The sequence below is a fragment of the Paramormyrops kingsleyae genome, chromosome 7 (genome assembly GCF_048594095.1).
Source record: "Paramormyrops kingsleyae isolate MSU_618 chromosome 7, PKINGS_0.4, whole genome shotgun sequence".
NCBI classification, from domain to species: domain Eukaryota; kingdom Metazoa; phylum Chordata; class Actinopteri; order Osteoglossiformes; family Mormyridae; genus Paramormyrops; species Paramormyrops kingsleyae.
This window is the reverse complement of record NC_132803.1, coordinates 4243864-4270744: the sequence shown is the minus strand read 5'-3', so window position 1 is coordinate 4270744 and position 26881 is coordinate 4243864. Positions and strand designations below refer to the sequence as shown.

The 26881-nt window shown below is 44.1% G+C and overlaps 1 long non-coding RNA gene across 2 annotated transcripts; it reads left to right on the top strand.

The window, feature by feature from the left end:
* Window positions 1–8258: 8258 nt before the first annotated feature.
* Window positions 8259–25302, top strand: LOC111859850 (uncharacterized). Of its 2 annotated transcripts, none has more exons than XR_002841911.2 (4): window positions 8259–8545; window positions 8741–8868; window positions 24667–24727; window positions 24870–25302. It is a non-coding gene; the product is annotated as an uncharacterized lncRNA (long non-coding RNA). The 2 variants fall into 2 exon arrangements; XR_002841912.2 differs by having other exon boundaries at window positions 24867–25302.
* The last annotated feature ends 1579 nt before the right edge of the window (window positions 25303–26881 follow it).

The window sequence follows — 26881 nt, the reverse complement described above, 5'->3', positions numbered from 1 at the left end:
GAACCCCACTGTACACACACACACACACACAGACACACACATACATCCCAATCACGACACCCTTAACCCCTACCCAGCCCTAACCTTAACTATAAGTAACCAAACAAAATACAAGACTTTTGGCTTTTTTACTTTTTTGATCGCAATCACAGATTTTTTATAAAATTCAGGTTATCCAAATGGGGACCTGATGAAGTGTCCCTAAAAGTAAGGAAGTTTCAGGTTTTGCCACACTTTGGGGACAAATCTATGCAAACACACACACACACACAAAGACACACACATACACACTGTTTTACTGTTGTTAGGGAAATTTTCATAAATAAAGTTTTGTCTGTTTTATTTTATAAAAGCTGAAAAAATGACATTTTGCCAAGTGCAGACATACAAGGTCTTTTTCCTTGGTTTAATATCCTTGTGGGGGATTTTTTAAAAAACTTCTCTTCAAAAGTTATCAAGCTAGGAATAATGTGCATACATTGTTGTCTTCCTGTTTTAGTGGGGACCTCCCACTGGTTCTCATTTTTTAAATGTAATTTCTGATTCCTTAACCCCAAACCAAAAAAGAAAACTCAAAAGCAGATGAAAACCTGATAGACAATATGCAGCACTTCCCTCTCCGTCCCCCGGCAATTATTGCTTCTGGATCGAATTCACCTCAGAGGCTCAAAAATTCAAGGTGAGCAGGTCACCTTTCACATCAGGCTTCGGCGTCCCTTGGCACTTTAATGCAGAGGCGTGAGGTTTAAAGCACTACTTGTTTTTCCCTACTTTTCAGAGCAGCACAGTTGAAAAGTAGGTATTATAATACCTTTCCAGTACCTTCCTCAGACTGGCCTGCATGTTGGGATCTCTACCTAAGCTCAGTCTGCTAGGTGATGCCCCCTTTCCCGGCCCTGTGGCCGCTGCCATGACACCTTATCCTGCCGGAAGGAGCAAGATCCCTCACCCAGGGTCCCACCTACTTGGCAGAACCTCACTAATCCCATTACATCCATGGTAGAATCAACCGGGCCAACCCAGCGCTTCATGGTCGTAGCTTAGCACCTGCTACTAACCTTGATCTGGTGCTGGGATTGGATTCTCCAGCACGTGACGTCGTTTGCAGTATCTCTTCAGGAAATCATTCAGACCGAAGCTACATTTGTTACCTTTCTACGATGAATCCCCAGAATCCTTTGGGGCCTCGACTCCAGAATAGAAGGCATGTATCTGCGATCTGAGAACAATGAAAAGTACATCCCCGAGGGGTCAGAAAATGCAAAGTTTAAGCTATTCTTTTGTTTTGTCTTAACGTAAGTCTACTTTCCACTGAATGTATTTGATTACCACTCTCCACTGTGACCTCTGTGGCCGCTGAGGGGAGATACAAAGTGTGGCTTTAAGACAACGACTGCATCGGCAGAATTACAGAGCGAATTGGCATCTGGTTATAATCTGAGCAACAGAGGAAGTGACCAGAACTGTGGATGCGACTGTGGGACACACAATGGAGCCTTAGAAGGATCTCTGTGACCAAAGGGCAGATGAAAGCTTTGCGGGGACGAAGAAAACAAAAGGAGATTTGAAAAATAATCATTCAGGAGAATCCTATTATGACGATTAGTCATTTTTGCGTAAATTCCATCCCTTGTTTCATCATTGAATATGAGGAATAACCCAAAGCAATATAAAAATAAACATTTTAAGTCTATTCTATTTTTTGTGCATGAGAAGACATCTGAAAATGATTTGCGATTCTCTGTCTCGGGTTTGTACTCCAGAACTCTGTCACACAATGATATCTGCTGTATTCCACACTGCTGGTACAGAATTTACTGTAATACTCTCTCATCCTCTGGAGTTCTGCCATTGCAATAGAGAGCTTTGATTGTAAATGCTGCTTGTGAAACGATGGATACGAATATTTAATGCCATTTAAGGCCCCACTTTTAAATTAAGAAATATATATTTATTTTATGTTGGACTACACATGAGGTGTCTGTTCTTCAGTCCAAAGTATGAATGTTGACCAGATTATAAAGAAGAAATACTATGATGTTGTTTGTGGTGATTCGTTTGCGGTTGGGAAAATTCAGTATGCTCCTCATTTATGTACTTAAGTGAAAAATATCGTTGCCCAGGGTTACGGTTATTTCAGGATTTCTGACTTTTATTTGCCAGCCAAACGCAACAGGAATGCTGTCGACCACCCTTTGCACATGTGCCTCTACAGCCAATTAGGGACAAGCTAAGCCGGGATCAGAAAACATGACCCAATTGGGGTCTGCCAAAACCAGTGGACGGTTCTCGCGTAGGTCCAGACAGCTGGTTGCATCTCGTCCGTCTGCCAAATGATGTTGACCTCCTGCTTGCCGCAGTCTCAAAACGGGATCAGAAGTGATAAACAGAGGAGTCAGACTGGCCGCGTTTATAACCGAGAGTTTGCTGGGTTGATTTTTCAAATCGTTAAACAGGACGCAAAAGTTCAAGAAGGAGCTGGCAAGTGAGAACCATGCTGATCCAAGCGTTCTCGGCCAGATGGTCTTGTTCTACATATTTGCAAATTCCCCCCTGACGTCACACTTGTGAGGTTTCTTTCATTTCTCTAATAGAATAACAAGGATTCTCTGAGCCAGTCAGCTTTCATTTTCCTGAGCACACATGTCATCGTATGACATGTTCCAGAGCCACCGAAAACCGAATCCTAGCAAAACGGCGCAGCGAGGCAATCTGTGTAATTTGAGCACTCGCTGGAAACGAGCTGTTACACAGAGGACTGGATGTCATGCAGCACGCCCGGGTGGCACGGGGGGGGGGCGGGGCTGCTGGGAAGGAGACCAGACCTCGGCTCATGGAAATGAAACCACAACTTGGAAAGCGAGATTCCAAAGCCGGTTTTAACTCCCTGTTGGCATCATGTCTTCATTAGAACACAATGGGGTCAGAGTTACCTGCTGACTCCTCTGCCTCGTAGGTGCTTCCCTCAGCTCGACATTCTGGGGAAAGTCTTCTGACTCTGCATCTCTATTCATATGTCTTTACTTCCCTCCTTAGTTTACTCCAACTTCTTGCTCGTGTCAAGCTTCATTCCCGCAAAATTTCGGCCACGGTCCCTAACAAACAGCTCCATTACTGTATGTTTTGTCTTATCTTGGAGGTGTGAAATGTGTATTTGTATTGTTTTGCCAGCGGGTCATTCAAATTCAAAGGCCAATCAATTTCGACTAAATATTTACGAAGTAGAGAAATGTGACTTCATGGCATTCGTATACACAGCTGCGGAAAGCTCTCGGCATATTCACTGTGGTGTGAACCAGACTCCCATTCTTATACTACAGCTTTTCCAGCGTGTCTAACACACAATACGCTCTGTGGTTTGATGTCTCCACACAACTTTCTCTTCTAACCCTTTCTCTGACAGGCTTGTGAGAACATGCCCATGCGTTTCCAGCACTGAGGGGATTTTAAGGGATTTTGCTCTCCACAAACACAAGGTTAGCCATCCCCAGCCGCAGAGCGATCAATATTTAATATGTTTTCTTCGTTAACGTCCATTTTGCCAGACACGTTGGAGGGCTGGGAAGGCACACCAGGCAGACCCCTGATCTGGTCGGGCAACCTGTGGGAGGCCATGAATTCTCCCCCTCGCCTGCTCTGACCTCTTGAAAGAACAGCGGCCTTCCCAGAATGCTTTGCTGCTTTCATGTTCCCTGTGAGCAGGGAATCAAAGACAGGCAATGAATCCCAACTGTATCCAGCAAAAGTCTGTGACCACTACAGAGAAATAATGTGGTTATTGTTGAGAATGCCAGGCTGGCTGGGGGCCTCTTACAAAGGAAAATTACTTGCAGGGACGTCAATAATGATACTTTTAATAAATACGTTTCAAATAAGAGAATGAGTGCAAGGTGTGACCGTGCTCTTGACAAGGGAGTGCTGCCCTATTGGCAAGCCAAAGCTGATTGGTGCAGAGAGAGGACCTCTGTTTGACTTTAGCCAATGGTGCGACACTTCCTGTACAATCGTTTCTGGGGTAATGGCCACTATGGGCTAATTGCTTTGGGCAGTGGTTGGTCTGTTTTGACATCCACAGTGAAAATGAGCAGAAAATCTGTCTGTTCCATATCAATGAGTATTTTTACTACTGCTAATGTGACTTTGTTCCACAGCTGAGTGGGCTGGCACCTGCTGAATGGAAACTAGCCAATTACACACAGAGTGTCTCTAATTTTCTGATTCTATTAGCATGCCTCAGAGCATTCTAGTCTAATTGCAAACTACTTCGCCCGTTAGCTCCCTGATTAATCATTGCCCATCTGTAAGCCATCGGAAAACTTAGTGGAACGAATTTCTGTTTTTTTTTTTTTTTTTTTTTTAAAGAATGCCGGGAGATTGGAGAGTCAAACTGGTTCGACTGTAGTAGGCTATAAATCCCCTTGGCTATTTTTTCTAATCTGTATCTAAATGGGGTCTACGAAGGCGTGCTTAAAAAGAGAAGCCAACTTACCACCTCTGCTTCAGTCAAACTTTGATACTTGCATGTAAGAGATTTTCCCGCGTTTTACGTTATCTGCACAGGTTACCCTTTGCCTCTGGATGCCGGTATGTACAAAAAAGTAAAAAATAAACATATACTGTGAGAGTTATTAGTGTACGTCCAACATAGAAACTTGGATAAAGTTGTCCCCCAGTCCTTCATGGATTTAATGTATCACACCTCGGTCACAGTAGAATAAACACATTTTTTCCTGCAGCCCACTGTCAATGACGAGGTTGCTAGCTCCAGTTGTGTGACGTTAAACACAATATTCTACTCATTTTCCCTAATGACAAGATATAAATTAAAGGTAAATGTAATGAATATAGTGCCGGAATGCAATGATGATGATTAATAACCAAGAAGGATCCAAATTCAATATGGGCCCTCTGATTTAGCTATAATATGCATGCTTTATAATAGGTTATCGACTCCTGCAAGGTTCACGGAGGCCGTCGCGTCTTCGCTTTGCCCCCGTGTGGCACCAGTTTATTTCAGGTGTCCTGGGTCCAGTCACCCTAAGCCTCTCCATCAATAACTAATCTTTACACCTTTATCTCCTTTGAAACTCCGAACAAAGAACACCAGGCCCCTTTTTCTGCCATTAATTATTCTGGGATCATACAACATTTTCCCATGGAAATCAATACAGGTGATATCCACTGGCCGTGAAATGCGCTGCTCGGCAAACTCGCCCTATTAGACGTATCGATTCCCCTAGTTACCGGAGAGCTCGTTTGGCTTTACTGCTTGCAAGCATCAGATGTTGAATTTAAATGACTAAGATAAACTTTTAAAATCAGAGTCTATAGCCATGATGGGATTCTAATGGTGGGGGCCGGAGGGGAGGGGTTGGGGGGTGACTTGGAATTTTCTTAAAAACGTACAATATGGAATGGAATTCTGGGATGCGGTCTAGCGGTTTGAATGCCAGAAAGCACCGATTTTTTTTTTACTTTTGGTTACTACAATCCAAAGGAAAAAAAAGCCTGGTTTTATAAATGGAGAAAAATGGGAGGGGCTTGAGCCGCATTGCCGTGGATGCAAGCAACCTCAGCCACTGAGAGACGTCTCAATTATGAAGTGACAAGTCACAATGGCCATGGCATCATTCCCCCTGCACACGCGCTGCCCTCTCTGTCCCGTGTCTGCCCTCCCGTCCATGCCCCCTGTCAGGGGGAACAAACGTCTGCAGTTACGGCTCGGATAGCTGGCAGTGATGCGTGATGCTCGAGGCGGGCAGCGGCTGGCGTGACGCCGAGATTTGGCAGGGGCGCTGCGGCGTAGCGTTTTAGCCTCCCCCAGTTCTGAAGTCTTTTGGACGTTTCTCTTTTGTTTCCAGAACTTCGTGTATGTGTATTGCGTACATTTCCCTCTCACGCCGACAGAGGTTACTTCTGCACTTAAATCCTCCTTGTAAATATTACCTGGGAATTCTGGCTTGTGGTGTCTCTTTCTCTCTCTCTCTGTCATTCTTTTCCTATCTAGCGATGTGAGTGACGGAGCGGAGTGAGATGTCTACACACCCTGCTTGCCTTTATTTTTCCACAATGCGTTAGTTAACCTGAAAGTGTTAAGATTTCTCTTTGTTAATTTTTAATGTTGCCTGTCGGGGTACTTCCTTGGATACTTGCAATGGATGCATCCTCAAATGCAATTCTAAAGCCAGAGGAAATTAGCTCGCAAAACAAAGAAGAAAACTTTATTGAGCATTACAAAACCTTGTAATTAGATGTTACAGTGCCTGGAGACTGCGATGCACATTTATTTATTTAAATAAAAATTGTGTGTAAGAAGCTTGGCCTTTGCATATTGCCTTTGGTCAGAGTTCTGCGTTCTGCTTATCTGAGCCGCTGCTAATGACACGGATATTAGAATGTGAGTAACTGGAGCATCGCGCTGCCGTTTCTCCTGTAACGTGCTTCGTATACTGGTGACTTGTTCTGTAACTATTCGTAGTGTTTTATTTCGCTTTATTCACTTAGCCGTCTCTAGGAAGGAAGCAGTCAGACATTGGTGACAGTGCACATCGCCAAGCTGCCTTTAAAGGGCCTTTAAAGGATCCTCTCGTTCGAGTGTCGTCGGCAGCTCTATTTCGGGAGATTTGTGAATGTGTGTAACTGAGGAGCAGGCCCACGCTCGTGCTGAAGTGAAATCCTTTATAAAGCTGGTGGGTCTGTAGGCTGGTCACCTCGGTAAGGGTGGGGGGGGGGTGGTTCTGGAGTCGCCCCAGGTGAACAAGATTCCCATTGCCTGGCGTGACCCCTTTCCCCCGTGCGTGCAAACGGCATGCCGGCCCCACTCTGTCTGGGCAGGGTGCCACCCTGCCGGCCCACTACCCGCCAAACGCCCGGCTTGGGTGCCGGGTCCTCGGGACCCACGGCCAGCGACCCTCTCCGGCTCCCCGGCTGCCACATCACACTGGTCTTTCTTTTCCTCCAGACAAAGACCTCATCAGCTCCTGAGCTGTAAGCCCCGTTTGATTTGTCTCACCCATGTGCTTCCCTTCCTCCCAGCCTCTCACATCCAGAAGCCCCCACTGCTGAGTCCAGCAGCCTCTCCTCTCTCTCCACGCATACACAGCTCATCGGCGCGTCTTCATTAACCTTTATTGCTCACACGCCTCACCCGTCGTACCCGGCAGATTAACCAACCAGTTTACATTCTCAGATTACACGAGCAGACGCCATGACAGCTGTAACTAAGACAGCAGTGACTAATATGTGCTATTAGTGTACTGTGGTGATGAAACTGGATTTATAAAAAGGGTCTGGACAGGTGACCCAGACCATCTTTAATTTAACACCAGATAAAAAGACAGAAATTTCCTTAATACAATGTCTGGCTGTTGCCTGAAATCATGTATAAATTGATGTGTGAAGTGATTTAGAAAATAGCTGTTTGATTTACATCCAGCAGAGCTGGACTGGGAGTAAAAATCAGTGCTGGACTTTTGGGTGCCCCACGAGCCCATGGTCATACATTTTGCTGGCTCACATTCCTATCAACCCAGCAGAAAAATGCCCAGTATATCAGACGGCCAATGTAGCCCTGACCTGCATTGACAGGCACCAGGATTGTGCTGTGCGACCCGAAACTCATCGCTTATGAGAAGAATCTTAATAAAACATGCAGGACTCATATTAAATATTATCAGTACTCACAGAGTCACTCCCTGTCTTGTGCAGATAGTGATTTTTGATTGTTACTGAATAAATAACCAAAGAAATGACATGAGACTAATCGTTGTATTTTCCGGCACTGCATCGTCTCCCTGCTGGGGAAAGCCTGCAGCATCCGTGGAGTGATTTCTGGATGCCGGTATGTACATATTTATTTAAATTCCCCCAACCCCCCCCCCCCCCCCGACCCCCCCATATGCCCAGAGAGCCGCCTGTGGGAACGTATCCGCCGGCCCAGAGTCGATCATTAACTCGGCTCGTTCACGCAGCCAGTTTGTTCCTGAAATGGAGTTTAATATTTATACGGCCGGATGAGGAGGGTGAGGGAGGGGGGATAAAAGGCGAGGGAATAAAAGGGGGGGCGTCAGATCGGAATGAGGTAGGAGTGGTCCCCGGCCAAGAGGTCACCCCCAAGCTATGCTAGTCGTGACCGCCGTGGGCACTGAACCGAGACTAAGTTCGGTGGAGCCTGGCCATGAACTGGAGCTATGCCAAGGCACAGAGTTCCCTCCCCTTTTATTTAGAGGTCTAACATTTTCATTAGGACCACTCAGCAAGCGGGGGTCGGGGATTCGACTGCGCTACATGGGTGCCATTACTCCACCCCCTCCACGCCCAGCCCACCTCCCCCACGGACATCCTCAGCGTCACTGCAGAAAACTAGTAATCTGCTGGCTGCTGTCTGATCATGTGCAAAGTCAGTTTTTTAAGCAGAAGAGCAAATGAAGGTAGATAGTTGAGTTAAGCTGGTCGTCCTGGGGAGTTTTGCTATATTAGAACATGTCAGCAAAGGCTGGACCGGAGGGTCACTGCTGTTCCCTAGAAGTACAATCATGTAAAACTGGTGAGTCACATGTGACCGGCTGTCCGTCAGAGGTTTGACTGTGAAAGACATTCAAATGGTTACGATTTTGCTTGGATTTTGAAATATACTGTTGAAAGAAACCTGTTTTTTGTTGTCTTCATTTGAACGTTGACATATTCGTCTAAATACATTTCATTGTTACCTACTAAAACGTGTTTCTTCTTTTGGTTTTAGTGGAATGATGAACTCACTGGCCAGTGCATCAGGTGTCCCTGCTCAGTATTGCAAACAGCCTGATCTTCCATACAGTGAATCACCTATAGCTACGAATGAATACATCCAGCACACAAACATGCCCCAAGGTACGTGATGCAAGTCTTCGGCGCTGTGCCAGACGTGGTGCTTCCAGCATTTCAGAAACAGCCACCCTCTAGGAATGCAGCACCTGGAGTTTACAAAGACAAAAAAACACCTATATGACTTATTGCTGAAAATGCCTCGTTGATAATAGAGGTTCGCGGAGAAAAAGTTGACCGGAAGGCCTCAAGTACAAACATAACAGGTCAGTGAAGCAGTGGTGCACAGAAAGGCTTCTCCGGGTGCAGAACTCGTCTACATATGGAATGGTTCTGCAGAGACTAGGGGGTGCTATCTAACACCACAGAGGTCCCTAGGAGTGTGGCCACGGACACATACTGACTTCCATATGGGGTTTAGCGAACAACGAGACTTTACGGCTAGTGTTATACTTCAAGATATTTTAATACAAAATTGATAATTATCTCTCCTTTAATTATATGAGAAATTGATTTTTTCCACAGTAAGAAATACTTCGAATATAGGCGTCTCAAACTCTGCAGGAAAGTACGTTATGGATTTTTACTTCAACTACTCCTCTTGATTGCTCAGAATAGTATTGATGTTGCTCCTTGTTTAACTTTTTAATGGGGACTCTTTGTGCCTAATATCTTGCAAACAGAGTATTTTATTTAAGTGATGTCACAGAAAGTCATAAGTATAAATAGTGTGCAGGATTAATTGCTAATTGGATCAATTAAGCAAGTTAAATGGCCTGGAATGAGAGACACCGTACGTTCAGCCCTCTGAGGACTGTGTTTCAGACCCACAGAGACATAATTAACTTCTCTAATAGTCTTTGCGAAATCTTCACACTGGAAGTTGGTTAAAGAGAAATCTTTGTTCTGACTTTTTTCTATATTCAGGAATTGAGATGATTAATTGTCGTGCGTCGGTACCGAAGCTAACAGAAACGGGCTCGTTATCTGCGGGATTATTCTGGTCATATAAAATCTCGCAAACGGAAATCCGGCTGACAGGAATGGGGCATGTTTGGAGTGGGGTGGTGTCAGATCTGTCACGGGCGGTCGTCCCTCAGCCGATGGCGCCGGGAGTGGATCTGGCATGCGACCAACGGTGACACATTGGGGTGAAAGGTCACTGTGGATTTCAGCAAATCGCCGCGGACATAGCATCAGATTAAACCAGCAGGGAGATTGCCCCTCCAACCTTTACCCGATAAGACCCTTGAAATCTCTTGCGATTCTAGACTTGACTCCTTCATCTGCGATGTTAGCTGTACTAATTACTGCCCGATAGCAGTGTGGTGCCAGACAATAATCGTTTAGATGTGTCAAAGATGTGCCGCAACAGCTGGTGTCACCCTCAATTAACGTTCGCTAAGTATTTTGCACTTTTCTTTTTGCACTTTTCTTTTTGCACTTTTCTTTTTGCACTTTTCTTTTTGCACTTTTCTTTTTGCACTTTTCTTTTTGCTTACCTTTATGTCATTTTTAAAAATTTGTGTGGCAAATGCTAACAGAAAAAGTGTCTCTGTGTATCCCAAGAATTTACCACTAAAGGTTTTCAGAAGCAGTCGGGCCGACGAGTGGGGGGGGGGGGGGGCTGGGGCTGATCCTTTTCACTGTGAGGCTCAGTAAGCTCCATAATTAGTGGTCATGTGATCGACGATAGTCAGGCTGTTGCCCCTGGCCAAATCCCTGCCCCCCAGGATTCGTATCCTGCTCAGCCCCATGTGACCTGGGTGAGGGACCGCGTGAAATAATCCTGCGTCCGACATCGGCGTGCATCTGCACATCCTCGAAGCGACAGACTGCGGCGAGAGGGGCCGCGGACATACAGACGAAAAGATGTAATCTGCAAGCTGCACTGTAACTTTTGGCAGACAACAGGAGCACAAATCAGGGTGGCAAATCACCTCCCATGGCTAATTAGATAAGAGCTGTTTATGGTTCTGCATGGTTTTTCGAGAAGCTTTGGCCAATTTACAAATAGGGAAAGAAAAACAAATAAATTAAATGAATAGAAATGAAACCACCAGAAATCCACTTGACAGGCATGCAGATGGATCGTTTTTATTAAGATAAAAATTATTAAAATATGATCTGTGTGCAAATTACATCGCAATTACCTTTAAAAAAAATAGAGATGCACTGAAGCATTAAGGATGATTTTAAGCCCAAGATTTGCCATTTTAGCTATGGTACCGGTTCCTGCCCCCCCTGGTCAGTTAGGCACAACCATCAGAGAGGGTGCTGCTGCTGTGGATTCAGACAGTACGATGGCCTCTAGAATGTACCAACAGGTGTGGGATTGGGGGTGCAACCAGATTAGGGATTATAACATTGTAGGATCGGTGTTGCTTAGTTGATTACCTTCGGAGACGTGACCGCGATGGTTCAGCATGTTATAACACCTGTTCAGGATTACCCGCACACAGACCATGCAGAGACGTTTGAAGGAGCAGGTGCTCTACCGTGGAGGGGCGGGTGGGGAGTTAATTTTGCGTGATCGTCAGTGATCAAAAAGGGGCACTCAGAATATCAAATGGGAGACACTTTCAAACCCCCCCCCCCAAACAAATATCTCTCCCTGTCAATTTAAATTCAAATAGATTAATTCAAATTGTAGAAGTCAGTGTTTATCACTTTCATTTATACCATTTTCTTTACATATTGACATGTTTGTTTATTTAATAAGCAGCTGTTTCTTAAGGTAATTATGCTGAAAGCAACTAATGAATCACTTGTTTCAGTACAGACAGTCCTCGGCACGTCCGACTTTAGGCAGCTAGTGCTTACAAACGGACTTGGCATAAAGCCTGTTATATAAAATATTCTATTAAAAACAATGACAATAACAAACCTCACCTTGTGATGCTCCTGGAAAACACTGTGTGACTTCAGCGGTCCGTTGGCTCGAGGTACAGGACAATACATACTGTATTATAATAATAATAATGATTATTATTATTATTATTATTATTATTATCTACGTTTTTCTGATTTACAAATTCGACTTGAACACAAACTCAGATCTCATTCATAACCTGGGAAATGCCTGTAATAATGTATATACTTACTAAGTATTCTCAAGTCATTGACAACCCAATTGACAAATATGACCAATTCACACAAAATTGGTTATGACGTAAATTTAGCCTGTGCTTTCTCTGTGTAGGTTGAAGTGTAAATACTTACGTTGATATATAAATTCATTTACGGAATATCAAACGGAGATGTTTAACTGCTAATTATTGATGATTTATTATCAAATAATATTTATTAAACATTTTAATTTATTACCAGTCAATATAATTTTTAAGTTCTAGTGTGGCTCTGTAACGCAATTCATTGTCAGCACGGTACAAAAGAATTTATTTCTGTTGGGGGTGTGTGTGTTAGTGGGGGGGGGGGATCTCTCTCAATTAAGGGAAAGAGTCTCCCTCCCAGGGCCCTGGTGGGGGGTGGGGGGAGCCTAATCAGGCATGCGGGATGTTGACCTGCGCGGCAGGAATACACTCATTTACCCGCTCCGACGGGCTGACAAAGCGATCGCTGGGGGCAAGGGGGGTGGATGCTTGATGAGCCCCTAATGAAGTTAAGGTGGGTATTTTGATAACGGCCCCCAGTCTGCGGGCCCCTGCTGCCCATCTCATCAGCTCCGTCTGGGGGGGGCATTTATGGGCTGGCAGGGGTCTCTGTGAAAGGAACAAAACACACATTATCTGCCACAGTTTAGCTACGAGCTCACATGTACACAACCAAACAATCCTGTAGATCTCCATTTTTCTTGTTAAATTTCTATTTCAAATGTACAGACATCCCATCTAGGCTGCCCCCTGCACTTCAGGTTCCAGGTGCACCATGAACCTGAATTAGATACGTGATCCTGGCAGATGGATGGATGAATGATGAGTTCCTATTTAAATTGTAACATGACTGTTATTTGAAGGAAAGCACACATGATCTATAACTCTATATGTCATACACATAACTCATCATATACACTACATGGACTATTGGGACACCTGGTCATTACACCTACAGGAACGTTTATGACGTCCCATTCTAAATCCATAGGCATCAATATGGAGCTGCCCCCCCTTTACAGCCATAACAGCTGCCACTCTTCTGGGGAGGTTTTCTGCAAGATTTTGCAGTGTGTCTGTGGGAATTTTTGCTCATTCATCCAGAAGAGCATTTCTGAGGTCAGGCACTGGTATTGGATGTGAAGGCCTGACTCACAATCTCCGTTTTTGTTCAACCCAAAGGTTTTTGATGAGGTTGAGGTCAGGGCTCTGTGTGGGCCAGTCTAGTTCTTCCTCACCAACCCACCCAACCATGTCTTTATGGACCTTGCTTTGTGCACTGGGGCACAGTCATGCTGAGACAGAAAAGGGCCTTCCCCAAACTGTTCCCACAAAGATGGAAGCATAGAATTGTGCAAAATGTCTGGGTATGCTGAAGCATTAAGCGTTCCCTTCACTTGAACTAAGGGTCCTAGCTCAACCCCTGAAAAACAACCATTACTATTAACCAAACTATACCATTATCCCTCCTCCTCCAAACTTTACAGTTGGCACAACGCGGCCTGGCACACCCAGACTCATCCATCAGGTGATGGGGCAAAAATCATCTTCAAATTAAAAAGTTTGCACCTGACCCCAGTATATAGAAAATAGCATTCAGTTTCCAAATCTTAACTTGGAAAAAATAGTTACCCTTCAGTCTGTGAGAAAATTATTAATGTAGCACCTGTACAAATTATGTCACTTAGAAATAATGACATCAACAAGAATTTAACCATTATAACAGAAAAGTTCATTTAATCCAGAGTAAAAATGGTTTACTTGAGGGGACATGAATAGTGTAGTAGTACACACTTTCTTAATGCATTAATTAACCAGTAACTAAGTGTTAGTTACATACTGATCCTATGCTTGTTCACCATTAATCTATCATAGCAATTCATGTATACCATTCAGGCATTATATTAGTTAACAGTTAACTAACTAGTTAATAATGGTAAGTACCTGAGGGGGCAAAATTACGTTTTAACTACTCAAGAACAAAGCCTGAACTAATATAGGTTTCTATATGAAATGAACTATCATCATTATGTCATTCATGAATGATCAGTACTTAAGAAACACTTAGTTACTGGGTAATTACTGCATTAAGTAAATATGTATTACTACATTATTCATGTCACAAACTTGCCATGAAAAATGAAATGTTTTTATTGCTGTATAATTCTGATAACTCTGCCATGTTCCCTGTTAGATTAAAGTTATTCATAAAAGTTTACAATGAAATACAGGTTTAATCTGGAAACTCCATATTGCTTTACTCCAAAGCCTAATGAGAGAGGATTGACCGGAAGAGCTGAAGACATGAATCTATGAGATTATGAAGAAAAGATCAGAAACGATGTTTTTACCACTTTGAAAGTCAACAACATTATTGAATGTAGAGGGATAAAAGGAAATATTTATTAATGATTGAAAACAGCCCTCAGGACCCTGGCTAAAGTAAACGGTCGGAAGATGGATGGATGGAGGGATGGAGGGATGGACGACATAACATGGAAAAGTGGTGCAGCAGCTTCTTTACAGGCATAATATTCAATGCAAATAAAAAATAGAAATTTTACTGCAGGATGATAAGCGATGGTGTGAAGAAATGTGACAGATGGGAGAAAGAGGGACTATAAGGCACCATAAGGTCATGACGTTTCTTTTTTTTTTCCTGCAGCCGGCTGCAGATTTTCACATCACCTTTAGTAAAATGAGTTGGACATGGAAACGAACATGTTCACTCATTACCGCTGCCTTGAGAGGTGGCTGCATCTCACCTCGCCGCTAAGAGCCTTGGAAATGCCACTGTGGAGGGCTGTAAGTGAGAGTCTGCACTCCGATTTCTCAGATAAAAGGCGCCGCCGATACTCTGCCTAAACACAGCTGAGAAGCTGTTGTCTGACTGTCACACCACCTCCAAGCTCAATTGTTATCATCTGATGCAACATGGAATTATGCAGGAGCGGAAACACCTGATCCTACCGTCCTCTGCATATTTTTTTTTTTTTGAAGATAGACACATGTTTTTGTATGAGGGTCAGGGATGGGAGGGAGGCAGTTCCAGCTTTTGAGCTCGGAACTTTTTCAAATTTTCACATGTGTTTTGGTGAACGAGTCACATGAGACTGATCCCTCATCTCATTGGTGGATGGAGACCTTGGGTGTTCTTCATTTATTAACATATGGAAGAGAGATCACTTCTAGCTCAGCTTAAGTGCTTAGAGAATATCCAGCAAAATGCAAAAAGTCTTTTGGGAAGGATGATTTGTGACATGATCTGTTTTTTCATCTGTTTATGAACAGGCAGATATAAATATTACATTTCTACATGAACATTTATTGCATCTGTTCTCCAAGTACATCAGGACATTTTGAAATGAGTTTTTTAGAAGAAAAAAAAAAAAAATGCTTTTGGCATGGACATTTTTTGTTCACTTGTCTACTTCGACCATTCAGAAACTAAGAAATAAAAATGAAACAATGTCAAACATACCATAATTGTTCAGTTTTCATAACTGGGCCAAAAACCTGTTTCATTATTTTAGCCCCATTTTTGTAGCATTTTTGAATTTTTTATTTATGGTTTTTGTGATTTTGGCTTTCACGTCGTGGCTGTCACCACATGGCTATCAATCTGACCATGATGTGCCGCTCGCCCTCTCGCCATTCATCACCACAGGTCACCAAGCTGACGGACTGGCACCCTAACCTCCTCTCCCTCAGCTGAGGAAAGGCAAAGATCCCCTCATTGCCATGCACTTGATCTACTGCAGAACCTTCCATAAGGGCAAGGCTCCTCTCGACACGCCTGTTTATTTTCTCACACTTGCTGGGCCCCAGCGAAACTCCTGTGTCACCATGGATGTTCACAATTAGCACTTTTCATAATTGCCGGTTCTGTGGGTAGAAATTTTGACATTTGACATTAGTTACAAATTTTTTGATATCTCGAATTTTGTGAGTACAGCTATTCATCAACAAGGTGCTTAAAAAAGCAACCATTTTCAGTGTAGTACTGCCACAACATCTTATGTTTAAAAAACAAAAGCCTTTTGCTCAATACGAATGCAATTACAGGCGAGAGGCAACTGCCTTTCAGACGTCTGTGATATAATTGGGCCCATAATCAAAGCTGAGGTGCACGTTTAAGATACATTTGTTAACAATTTCCACTATTTACAGTAAGCGCATCATCTCTTTGTGCTCATTAATCAAGGCTGACGCGATTCGTCGCGAGAGGGTCGCCTCGCCATGAAATATGTCACCTCTGCCGTCTCCTGGCGAATGGATCGCCGGGAATCCGCGCTTTCCTGCTGCAGGCGCGGCTGCTCCACAAACAAACCGGCCTCAAAGGGAACAAGGGTCTGAAATTAAACCTCTGAATGCTTCTTCAGCCTCAGTCTCCATTGGAGACCCCTGCAAATTCCCCGGCACGGCTAAACCATTCAGTTTGGTTTCATACCAGCTGGCTAAGCAGCCAATCAGGACACTGCCCATCCGGCGCTCTGAGAAATGCGGCATTACCGGACGCATTGTCTGGGCTGCATGGCGGCTGCAGAGGGTGCTGGGCCGCCCGGGGCTCTCGCGGGCTCCGCATTGTTCTGGGTCTGAGCCGGATCTCCTTACGGGAGCTTTTTCAGGCTGCATCCAGCGCCGTCCAGATGACTCGCGGTCATAACCGGAGAGACGCTAAATCCCAGGCAGGGGATTTAAGTCTTATTTATTTATTTCCTTCCCTGCTCTTTCCCCTCAAGCTCATCTGCGTATTTGGACTGGCTTCAGCGTGGCTCGTGGCTGATAAAATTCACCGGGCCCGCGAGACCGCGCCGTCATGACCTTCCGCCATGACAGAGCGGGGGGAAGGGCATCTTCTCATCGCCACCTAATATGAACCCCCCCCCCCCCTCCACACACACACACACACACACACACCATGACCGTCAGCTCCAGCAAGTGTGGAGCGGAGCCAAGGTTTACCGTATTTAAAAACACAACAAGCAGTGCTGTTGTTAAGCGGTGGACTCCACCAAGCGCATGTCTCCGTCGTGCCTTGCGACCTGCCCCCCCCCCCCCCCCCCCAAACGCACACAGAAGGGAATGGTTCAGTCCATTTATCCAGGCACCCAATAACCAAAGGCAAGAGAAAATTCTCAGATTTTCAGGCACATATATAATGATATAATGATATGATCATAAATCATGATATGCAGTGTTTGTAGTCTGTCAGTCCTCGATATATTTCCTGTGTATGTTTGCCTGTACACGCTTTCCTAACCTTGTCAGAAATGTCACTTGGAGGACAGGAAACCTTGAAAAGCAGACCTAGTGGGGACATCTCAAAGATATAGTGGAAGCTAGTCTCTGCATATGTTTTTGGGACTTGTTGAGCTTCATCATACACTGCAAAATGTGACAGTCAATGTGAACACCCCACAATTATAGGTAAACAAACGTGTCTGTGTGTGCTTTGAAATGAACAATACAGGCTGTAATGCTTGTGGGGATGGTGCACAGACATTAATATTCGAAGTAAATAAATATTACGGACAGAATATACAGGCGGCAGACATTAGCATCGCGTAACAAAGCCAGATACATTCAGCTCCTCCGGCTAAAAAACATTGTGTAACACTGACAAACCACAAATGACACACTTCTACATTGTAAAATGTATATGAGAGCAAATGGATGTAAAAAAAAAAAACCTGCGTGGGTGTGTGTGTGTGTGTGTGTGTGCGTGGGGGGGGAGTGAATAAATTATTGAGCATGAAGGTGGTAGGTGGTCATGTGACCTGCAGAGATTGGGCCAGGCCGGCTGCTGGAGGGGCTGGGGGCATGGCTGGTCGGTGTGGGGGATGGGAGGCGGGTGCGGGCGCTGTAACCCAGCAGGTGAGATGGGGGGTGGATGCCATCACAGGTTTATAGAATTTGCATCCACATCCCCCCCCAAACTGCATCCAATTTAACACCCCGTAACACTGACATCCCCTCTTACACTTAGTATGTATCAGCAAATAATAATAAAATACATCATCAACGTGCGTCATGTTCCTAATCACGGTTTATCGAGTGTCCCGCTCTATAGCTTATAAAGCCCCAGTATAACATCACGCATTAAAAAGCTGCCTTGTTTCACTGTACCAAACAAACCACAAAGATGACAAAAAAAAAACCACACAACCTAATTAAATTAAGTCTGTCCCTTATTATGCAGCGACTGTTTATTTTATTGGTTGTAGCGATTCTTTCTGCCATATGGGAATTATAATTTAATGATTCTCAGCAAGAATTATGATGTCACAAGTAATGGTTTGGTATGAAGGAAGTGGCACATGAGAGATTGTTAGTATTAGTTATTCTGTGGGTATGTTTGCTGATGTATGTAAATACATGTGCAAATGGGTTTAACATAGCTTGAATTTTGCACTATGGAAGTAATGCATTATAGATGTGGTATTGAAGATTTACATAAAACGCAATTACTCATCCCCCAATCTAGATGTGTCTATCACCCCCACTATGAAATGTCACTAATCCTGCAATAATAAGTACTCCCCTCCCACCTTGAGTTCTGACCCTCCCAGAGACCCGACACACCCTGGTCACAAGGCCCCTCCCAGTGGCCTCTCATCCCCTCCCACCGGCAAGTGCTCGGCCAGTAAGCGGCCAGATGACGTCAAAGCCCCAACCAATGGGGATCACTGGTACTTGGGAAGTGCGTAACAAGCCAATGAGCTCACCCCTGAGGGGAATCTGATTGGAAGGCAAAAGAGATGCAGTAGATGCATACATAACAACTCGTTTACACACAAAGAATAGCCCTCGGCGAGCATTCACGCTTCTTTTGTTCCATGGAATATGTCGGCTCTTCCTTTTTACAGCCAATAACTAAAATCTCATGATTTATCAAAGGGTTTAATTAAGGGGGGAAAATGGTCCCTGTTAGATGTCGAGTGTCTAGCTTTTCATAAATATTTTGTACATTCCTCTGAGCATTTCGATTTTTCTGGTCTGTTTTCCATGTGATATGATGCTGATTAAGTTGAAAAGCACCTAAATAAATCTGATCTAGATTCTTGCATGTGTATCCATGTGAATCACCTCTTCCTGTTGGGGGGGGGGGACTGTTAATTAGGGACCAATAAGCATCCATCAGCATGGCATGGCCACTCAGCTCAAGCAAAGATGGAAGGGAGTCACTTAAAAGGTTCATTGTAAGGCGAGCTGGAAGACCTCAATTAGCTTATGTTATATATTTGTTTGTCTATATGTTTGTCTTGCAGGGTGTGCAAGGAGTCACAAAGTCATTCCTGGCTCTCCTCGGAAGCAGCGCTACGAATCATTCCGGAAAGCATGCGTCGATAGTAGAGGCCCGTGAGCAATGCGAAGGTTTTCCGCACGAAACACAAAGCAAAAGTGCTGAACAAACGTGCATTTCGTTCACTTGTTAGCCGTGTTATCGCCACGTCTTCCCGCTTGGTGAGGAGCCTTTACTGGGCCGATAGAGTGGGCAGATGCACACGTAGCGAATTGGTTGATTTCCAAGGTGCAGGCGGGGCAGCGCGGAATCCACTGGTGCTGCGGACAGATCCCTGACTAGCACATCAAGTGTCCCATTGTGTCGCCCATAATTCATTCTCCCTGGAAGAAGATGTCTGCTGGGCCTCGGTTAAGGCGGGGAGTGGGGGGGTGGAATTTCAAAAGGCCCCAGCTCCCTACCGTACAGAGTGAAGGGGGACGGCTTTTTCAAATAGATTTGTCAAGGCGAACCTCCCATCCCGGGACCGAGCAAAGGCAACAGTGATGGGGGGCAGGACTGCTGGGTGAGATTAGACTCCAGGGCTCACAAAGTCCTTTCAGAAGTCAGCACCAGCGCGCGCTGATCTCCACAAACACCTCGAGGTGGACCCATCTCCGCATCTGCGTATTCTCGCCCACTCCTCTGCTAACAGCCAAAAAACTCAATAATCTCAGAGGAATCCTTTCAGAACTGCACAGAGATGGACGTCTTTCAATGCTCATGAAACGAGCCACAGAGCACCTGTGACCACAATTACTGTCCGCTTTATAACACTGTGTACCTTTTTAAAATGGCGTAATTATCTCTACTAAGGAGAATGATTTAAAGTTTCTCCCATTTATGAAAGCAACAATTTAGCTACAGTGGCTGGGGTTATGCATTTGTATCAAGGACACGGGAAAGTTACTTTCATAAGTAAATTTCATAAGGATTTAAACTTCCAGTCTGCTAGTGCCAAAGTCCAGTTTTCAGTGCACTACATCGAGCACATTTCTGCCCGGTGATGGAGGCTTTGGAATGGATGATAATCGGCATAAATCATGAAACCATATGGCTGTGGAGGCTGCGAGTCCTACTGGGGAACAGGTTGATGAGGCCTAGCAGGACGCTAACAGCTATGCTAATCGCTGTGTACGAACGTAAACGCTTCGCGGGTGCTTTGGCATCTAAGCGCACCCTTACCTGGGCTCTAGCTGCTGTCCTCCTCCTGATTAGAAAGGCCATCTTTCTGGTTCCCTGACCTGCGCAGCGCAGTCAGTCATTTTCTATTGGCATTTGTGAATTTGCTTCTGGTGAATAAACCCGAAATTTCTAATGCATTCACATTTGGCCTCACTAAAACAAAACTTTCACTTTGTTTTTTTCTGCCAGTTATATATATAGACCCCCCTCCCTAAATTGTCCCATTAATCCTTTGCCCTGTAGTCTGTACCAAAACAGGAAAAATTTGACAAAATTCTGGCTCGCGGCCAGCCTCCAAGTCAGTTCTACCCTGTCCCTGTGGGTGACTAATTCGTTTTAGCACTAAGTGTAAATTTATCTAATGGACATTAAGGATTCCTGTGACACTCATTATCAAAAGCAACTTTTTAAAGGTTTTACTAGTCATTACTGGTCATTTGTTACAGTGCAGGATGTTTATCTTAACTGCTGGACTTACGTGTGACCATAAGGCCTGTTTCTGAGGCTGATTCTGGGCTGCTGTCCTCTCACAGGTGTTCATGCTCTACATGCGCTCAGTCCCATCCTACAGCTTTCATTTCTTTGTGCAAAAGCCAACCCAGGTGCAAGTTTGATCTGGATTCGCAGTCACACATTAGTACTTCACAAGGCCATAGAGAGGCAGGGAGGGTTCTTCACCATGTTTGTGTCACGCCCGTGTCTCTTTGACGTCACCTCTTTACCACCTGACCCTTGTCTCCATGTTGCTCCATGCTCCAGGCTCAGAAATGCATGGATGACCTTAAAACCATCTCCACATTCATATCTTCCAGATGACACATCTAGCCAGGCAAAAGTAAGTGTAAGTCAGTCCAGCACTGGACCTGGCACGATTAAACGGTAATAAAGACGTAAAAATGAACACGGACGTAGACTTTCACATTTCACAAGTCACCGCATAATGATTATCCATTCATGGCCTTTAATTACCTGGACAGAATCGATTTTGAAGAATTAAACAATTAAGGGACCAGGCCTCATCTATCGGTCGACCATAACGTGTTCACAAGCGCTCCGTGCGGCCCCACGTCAACCGGAAGAACACCGGATTCGTCTTTGTCTGGAGACCGTGGCGTAGGAGGACACGGGAGAATTAAGGTTAATGAGAAGACATCTCCTCTATTATCCTTCATGGGAGTGGAGGAGGAAGGTTATTACAGATTTATTGTTCTGGGTAATCATCACAAATAGAAATCACTCAGCATTCCAGTCATGAGCAGCTTCCCACCAGCTCTCCAGTGAATCAGAAACTGAAGCAGGAGGCCACGTCAACCTTGAATGCCAACATTCATGGCAAAGCCCTCAAAATTTTTTTTTAAAAAAGCTTAAAAATATTATATACAATGGACAAGCCATGGGTGACGTCACAAATGCATTCAATATGTGTATTTCTAACTTTCGGCAAGAACCTGCTTTGTAAAAGCGGTTTACATTTGAATTGATCATCAGTGGTGTTAATGTATGAAGATGTAAAACTGAGGTTACAGAAAAAGGGCAGAAACTAAATCAAATGCCCACCAGCTGACTAGCAGTGGAAAGAAAACAAATTAGCTTTGTTAATCATTGACTCTCCAACAAGAGGCATCACACTCCATCTCTTTCTGTGTCCCTGAGAATGGAACAGAACTCTCTGCGGACAAGAGCAGCCTGCTTGATATAAAAGACAGTTTTCTTCTGTGATATCATTCCATTAGGCTGCAAGAAAGGAAAATCCCCGCTGGCTAGCACCAGAATAACTCATCAGAATGTGTTTATATAAAGTGGCCAATCAGTTCCAAATTATTAACAACGCTTTACAAAACTGGGGACCTATCTGAGCTCTCAGAAACTGTAAGAGCGGGCGGCTCTTACAGGCAACATAATATGGATTCGTGGCTTTCAATACTGCTGCTTCTGTATCCGTGTTGACCTGTTTAAATGCTGTTTGGTAGCTTGCTTCATAACCACAAACCTGTGTCTTGTATTTCCTGTGTGAATCGGTCCTGCACTGTCTGCAGCAGAAGCTGCCCAGACCATCTGAAGATGAAGAGGGGAGGGATGAGCCGGTGACGAGCTATTAGCGGCCATTTGCTTTGTACTGGATTACAGCCCAGCGTCGCTGCACACCACAATCTCCGCAGGCATTTAAATACATCATTTAGAGCCTGTAAAATTAAAGTAGGAGTGTGCGGAGATAAATGGATCCTATTAAGGCGCTAAAGGCTAATGTATCAATCGGCTGATAAGGCGTTCTCTGGAGGGTCTGCTCGGGAGTGAATGGACAGGAAGGATCACTCCCATGCCTGTGGCCGACTCCTCTTGAAAGACTCTAAACACTTCAGGCTCAAAGGGATCCTAAGAACCATCTTACCTTTTAGCATGAGGAAAGAGAAGGATAACCTGAAGCACGCTGGGCCATGTGACTGCTCCCCGTTCACTCATTGGCTAAGGACTTAAAGTGGGCAGGGCCAATGTAGGATACAAATATGATTGGAACTACTAGTTGTAAATGCCAAATCAATTTTAAATATAGGCAGAACTATTAAAGGAGGATTGATTTTGGATAAATATTAAATATCTTTCTTACGATGGGTTTGTTTTGGAAAAATTCACTTTTCATTTTATGTTTGCCCAAGTCAGCAAGTACTATAAAACTTTGAGGTTGCTTGTTTTTTTTTTATCTGAAAAAGTAGTATGAAGGTTTTTTTGCTATTATCATGAAAAGGAAATGGGTGAAATAATATAGAATTATTTGTTTCAGAGCCAAATGACACGTAGAAAGTGACACATTTTCCTTGCTGCTTCTGAACTCTTGTCTATAATCTGAGCATCAGTACGCAGTAACAAATTGCAGAGCTGTACGAACGGAACAATCCCATCCAGAACAGTTGGCTTCGTCTCAAATCAAAGTCTGATTGCTTAGCAGAATATTTGGATAATTACGCTGGAGCAATTCAGACAGTACGAACGGCTTGACAGCAGAACAGCAAATATCCTCGTATGCCGTGAGATGGAAAGCTTCCAGTAAACAGTGTGCTTAGATGATTAAAGGTGTGTCCATTTTTTGCCAGTAAGGTTATTCCTAAACTAAAATGATAAAAAAAAAATATTTGGCAACTTCTGATCCTCTAGCTATTGAAAATAAATGTCACATTTTTGTTCTACCTGTAAGTTCAGATAACAAACATTTTGGGGGGGGGGGGGAGGTCGCAGTCTCCAATCTTTTTACTGTCTAACCTTATGCTTCTCTCTGATGCAATGTTCCATGTACAGCTTTTGCTAAAAAATTACTTGAATGTCTTTGTCTTAAAGTGGAACTCTGCTTTTCTGTTCTAAGGGTTTAAGGAACGCAGGTTCACAGCACCAAATAAAATGTTTGCTAGAACCCAACTCACTTCTCAGGGTCCCTCTCTCTCCATGATTTTTTGCCAGCATTTGGATTCAAGCACCAGTATGGCCTCTGCTTACCCCGTCACAAAGAGCGGGGGCTACCATCACCCCCCCTGTCACAAAGAGCGGGGGCTACCATCACCCCCCCCCCCCCCCAAGGCTGTTAAAACACAGAGATGCAGCGCAAGTCACAGGATGAGCACGTCTGCTTTTCCACTGCGCTTTGAAGCACCGTTGTGAGCCCTTTGTCTCCCCGCAGGAAGGAAGCTCATTCATCAGTGGGTGCGATCGGGGCCAGTAGCAGCCGGTGTGCCGCACACGCGTGTCGGGGCTTCGGAGCCGCTAAGGTCACAGGGATTTATTGACTCTGTTTGTCCCGGGCCTCCATTTAGCAGCAGGGCCGAGCTGTGATTTATTACTGGGCCGAGAGGAAACAACTTCCTCTTCCTGTTCTGGGGTCCCGCGTGCAGATTAGCCACCGTCCGCGCGTGTGTGTTTGAGGAGCCTCCCGGCCTCAGACTCACGCACCCACCTTGCTGACTGACCAACGGAAACTGGGTGGTGGTGCGGGGGGAGGTCACTTTCTACGGCCACGTCAATTTGGTGGGGGGGGGGGAGGCTTTAGGAAAGGGAAGCAGAGTAAATATTTACTGACGCAGCAGAAATCGAGGAGGCCGACACCTCGGTGGAAACAAAGGCGGGAGGATGCAGAATGGTGTTCCAGGAAGCGGGGAGCGGGCCTGGGGTGGCACCCCCCGGGGTCAACGGAAAAAAAAACCAGAAAGACAAAAGGGGGCCACTCATGTGGGACACCACCCGTTGGCAGTCTCTGTCTCCTTGTTAAGTTAAAAATTGTGTTTTCCTCCCCTTCAGATAAGGAGAACCTCAATAGCGGCAGAACCTGAGTCATGGACTGGCATAGCTGGGCGTCCAGGTAAAAATTCACAATTTCTGAGGGGGGAAATTATACAGAATTGACAGATAGTGAGGATGCCTGAGAGGGGGGCCGGAGACCGTGGTCGACCGCACCTCTGCTTATCGTGTCCCTGACATGCCTTTCTTGTGCTATTAAGCAGCGCCGCCAGAGGAGATAAGGGAACCGGGCCGTGGGTTCATTCCGAGGGGACGCACTCTCCCTTTTTTAAGAGGCACCAGCCCCCCCCGACGTCTCGGAATAAGCCCGGCAGCCCTGATGTCGGGCTAGCGCGTAGCTGGCTGCCACGTGCCTTCCCATGTTCCGGAATGTTCCAGAACAGTCGACAGGAGGCGGAGAAAGAAGCTGTCTGCTCTACGGTCACGTTTATGCCGATGTCTTTTTGCTGTCCGCTTCTTGCAAAAAGTGATTTAATCTTCGATTTAATCTTTAAAACAACATGTGTGCATGTTTTATATGTATAGCTGCCAATCACTTTGTTAGTCATCAGATGGAATATAATCAATGTCAAAAGCAGAAACACATAAATAATAAATGCTTCAAAAAATAAATGTTGAAATTTCTTGTGATCATGACGGTTGGATTCACGGTGATTTCATGAGTCCTTGAGTCAGTCACTCAATATTAATCTGATTACTATGCAAAAAAATATTTAATAGTTGTTTGAGTAAAGATATGAAAAGTATTTTTAAATCTTTTTCTTCAACTTCAATTGTTCACACTAATGTAAGGATTTTACGTTATTGTCTTAATTCCACATAAAAACACACAATTACATATCAATGTTAAATGTTAATAAATGTTAGCAAGTCAAAATCATATTTATGCTAACAAAGTGTGAGTTGATTAATGGCTAGAAAATCACAATAGCAAATATTTAGATAGCTGACTGGACTTGTGCAGAATGGTGAGAGCCGCCCTCACCGCTCTCCCACATTAAGTATTGACCACATAACGTCAGCTCTGGTCTTTGAGCCCTTCGGCGCTGCAATAAAATAGAAACCTAACCTCAATATTTTCTCTCTCTGTTCTGGGACCTGATGGGCCATTAACTCCCCCCTCCCACGTGTCATCTCAAACGTTTCCTCTCTGAAATTTTAGAATAATTAAACATTCTTAATGATTTATAAGATATAATAATAGCCAGGAGTCTTTCAGGGCAGGTTAAACTGACAGCCTTTTAAGGACACTCAGGGGATGACCTCGTCTTTAACACAGTTTTGGATCGTTGACTCCCTGACTGGAAAAGTGAATGAAACCACTCGTATTGCCTTTGTAGAAATCCTCCAATGTCATAACTCAAACCAGAGATGCCGGGAGAGCTCACTGAAGACTGCTACATTTTTAATTAATCGATCCATTCATTAAAAAAAAAAAAAGAAAGAAAAAAGCATTTTTACGCTCAAGGTCAAAACTGGAAGAGGAAGCTAATGTCCATCACGCTGCTTGTGTTTTCGTAACTTTCATCGTTTAAAGGTAAGGATGCTTTGCACAGGTGGCGAATGTTTACTCTCTGCTCTTAGCTCTGTTGGTAAAGGGCTTAAATTCTAACCAACATGATTAGGGGGCGAGTAAATCAGTTCGCCACTAATGACTCTTTCCTCAGAGCCTGTCACTTGAAGGTGTAAGGTTTAGCGATAAACCCAAAGTAAACCAACTTATCCGTGGCTTTATATGCACATAAAAAATGCAATTGTAAGTACTTTAAATATAAAATACATAAACCCATTGCTATGTTTATGTACTTAAAACATTTGTATCCCTAACCATTTATACAAATGATAATATTTAATCAGATCTGCTAATAAAATAATTAATTTTGAGTTAAATATCATATATATATTTGTGTGTGTGTGTAGAAAAATAACTGTTTATAACAATTGATACAAATCTATCTTGTAATGAATTATTTCCATTTTTTCCTAAATACATAATTCTTTACATATTTCAATAATTTGTTGGTTTGAAAAATAATTCCAAAACCAATGCATCAACTGGTTAAAAATGATGATAGAATGGTGTCCCTTGTATTCTGCTCTATATTAGTTTTTATGAATGCTCATTCCCAGTGTTCATCCCTAATGCTTGTCCCACCCCATCCCCCAATGGGATACCCCCTCACTGCACTTTCCGACTTGGTTTTGAGTAATAGAA